Source organism: Mesoplodon densirostris, unplaced genomic scaffold (genome assembly GCF_025265405.1).
Source record: "Mesoplodon densirostris isolate mMesDen1 unplaced genomic scaffold, mMesDen1 primary haplotype scaffold_37, whole genome shotgun sequence".
Taxonomy (NCBI): Eukaryota; Metazoa; Chordata; class Mammalia; order Artiodactyla; family Ziphiidae; genus Mesoplodon; species Mesoplodon densirostris.
Window position 1 is genome coordinate 1,321,763 of NW_026778196.1, and position 3,408 is coordinate 1,325,170.

Consider the following 3,408-nt stretch of genomic DNA (forward strand, 5'->3'; position numbering starts at 1 on the left):
GATCACAAGTGTATTGAGAATTGTGATGACAAAGGTCATGGAGCATTGTGATGAAAAGGGCATGGAGTATTGTGATGACAAGCGCATAGAGGATTGTAATGACAAGGTCATTTATCATTTTGCTGACAAAGACATGGAGCATTGTGATGACAATGGCATGGAGCATTGTGATGCCAAGTGTCATGGAGGATTCTGATGACAATGGTAATGGAGCATTGTGATGACAATGGCTTGGAGCATTGTGATGACAAGGGTCAGGGAGCATTGTGCTGACAAGTGCATGGAGAATTGTGATGACAAGGGTCATGGAGCATTCTGATGACAAGCCTGTGGTGTATTTGGATGACAATGGCATGCAGCATTGGGATGAAAACGGCATGGGGCTTTTTGATGAAAACGACATGGAGCCTTTTTGTGACATGGTTCAAGGAGCATTCTGACGACAAGTGTCAGCGAGCATTGTGATGACAAGTTTATTGAGAATTTTGATGACAAAGGTCATGGAGCCTTGTGATGAGACGACCATGGATCATTGTGATGATGAGCGTCATGGGGTGTTGTGATGATAAGTGTTATTCAACATTGTGATCACCAGGATTTTGAGCATTGTGATGACAGAGGTCATGGAGCATTTTGATTTGATTGTGATGACAATTGCCTGAATCATTATGATGATGGGCATTGTTCATTGTGCTGACAGGGTTCCTAGGAGCATTGAGATGAAAAGGGGCATGGAGCATTGTGATTACAGGGGTCTTAGTGCTTTGTGATGACAAGAGCAGGGAGCATTGTGATGAGAAGTCCATGGAACATTCTGATGACATGCGTCATGGAGCTTTGGATGGCAAGGGCATGGAGCATTGTGATTACAGGGGTCTTGGAGCATTTTGATGAAAAGGGCATGGATCATTGTGATGAAAAAGGCATGGAGCCTTGTCATGATAGGTTTCATGGAGCATACTGACGACAAGTGTCAGGGAGCACTGTGATGAAAAGTGTATTGAGAATTGTGATGACAAATGTCATGGAGAATTGTGATGAAAAGTGTATGGAGTATTGTGATGACAGGCATCTTGGAGCGTTGTGAGGACAATTGTTATGGAACATTGTGATCACAAGGGTTTGGAGCATTGTGATGACAGAGGTCATGGATCATTTTGATTTCAAGGAGTATGTAGCATTGTGATGACAATGGCATGAAGCAATGTGATCCCAAGGTTCATGGAGGATTGTGATGACAATGGTAATCGAGTATTGTGATGACAAGCGCATAGAGCATTGTAATGACAAGGCCATGTAGCATTTTGCTGACAAAGGCATGGAGCATTGTGATGACAGGTGTCATGGAGCACTGTGATGACAAGCGTCACGGAGCACTGTGAATACAGGGGTCATGGAACATTGGGATGACAAGGGCATGGATCATTGTGATGACAAGGGTCATGGAGCATTGGGCTGAAAATGTTCATGGAGTATTGTGATGACAGGGGTCATGGAGCATTGTGATTGCATGGTGTTGGAGCATTGTGATGACAAGAGTCCCGGATCGTTGTGTTGTCAGGTGTCATGGAGTGTTGTGATGACAGTGGTCATGGAGCATTGTGATGATATTGGTCATGGAGCATTGTGATGAGAAGGTCATGGAGCATTGGGCTGAAAATGTTCATGGAGTATTGTGATGACAGGAGTCATGGAGCATTGTGATGACAAGGGAATGGAGCATGGTGATGACAAGGTCTTGGAGCATTGTGATGAGTTGACCATGGAGACTTGTGATGACAAATATCATGGAGCCTTCTGATGAAAAGGGGCATGGAGCATTGTGATTACGAGTGTCTTGGAGCATTGTGATGACAAGGGCATGGAGCATTGTGTGGAGAAGGCCATGGAACATTCTGATGACATGCGTTATGGAGCTCTGTGATGACAAGGGCATGGAGCATTGTGATTACATGGGTTTTGGAGCATTTTGATGACAATGGTCATTTAGTCTTGTGATCACAAGGCCGTGGAACATTGTGATGGCAGGGGTCATGGAGCATTGTTGACAGTGGTAATGGAGCATTGTGATGAGAAGTGCATTGAGCATTGGTCTGAAATGTTTCATGGATTATTGTGATGACAGTGGGCATGGCACATTGTGATGACAAGGGCACGGTACACTGTGATACATGGGTGATGGAGGATTGTAATGACAAGGACATGGAGCATTGTGATGAGAAGGGCATCGAGCATTGTGATGACAAGTGTCATGGAGCTTTGTGATGACAAGTGCAGGGAGCAATGTGATGAGAGGGTTCATGGAGCATTGTGATGTCCATGGCATGGAGCATTGTGATGCCAAGGTTCATGGAGCTTAGTGATGACCATGGTCATGGAGCATTTTGATGACAAGTGTGTGGTGCATTGTGATGAGAAGGGCAGGGAGCATTTTGATGACAGGGTCATGCAGCAATTTGATGAAAAATGTAATGTAATATTTTGATGACAGGGGTTATAGAACATTGTGATGCCAGGGGTCATAGAGCTTTGGGATGAAAATGGTCATGGAGCATTTTGATGACAGGGGTTATGGAACATTGTGATGTCAGGGGTCATGGAAAATTGTGCTGATAAGGGGATGTAGCATTGTGATGACAGGGGTCATGGAACATTGTGATAACAGGGGTGAGGGAGGATTGTGATGACTAGTGATGGAACATTGTGATATCTCATGTGAGAGAGTATTTGGATGAGAAGTTCATGGAGCATTGTGATTACAAGGTTTATGGAGCATAGCGATGACAAGGTTGTGGATCATTGTGGTGTAAAGCACATGGCACATTGTGATGACAAGGGTCATGGAGCATTGTTCTGAAAAAGGCATGGAGCATTGTGATGACAAGGGTCACGAGAATTGTGATGAAAAGTTCATGGAGCATTGTGGTCACAAAGGTCACAGAGCCTTGCGATGACGCAGGCATGGACCGTTGTGATGACAAACGTTATGAAGCATTGTGATGACTGGAGTCACGGAGCATTGTGATGACAAGGGTCATGGAGCATTCTGATGACAAGCTTGTGGAGTATTTTGATGACAATGGCATGGAGCATTGGGATGAAAATGGCATGGGGCTTTGTGATGAAAAAGGCATGGAGCCTTTTCGTGACACGGTTCAAGGAGCATTCTGACGACAAGAGTCAGAGAGCATTGTGATGACAAGTGTATTGATAATTGTGATGACAAAGCTCATGGAGCATTGTGATGAAAAGGGCATGGAGTATTGTGATGACAGGCATCATGGAGCATTGTGAGGACAAGTGTTATGGAACATTGTGATCACAAGGGTTTGGAGCATTGTGATGATAGAGGTTATGGATCATGTTGATTTCAAGGAGCATGGAGCATTGTGATGACAAGGGCATGAA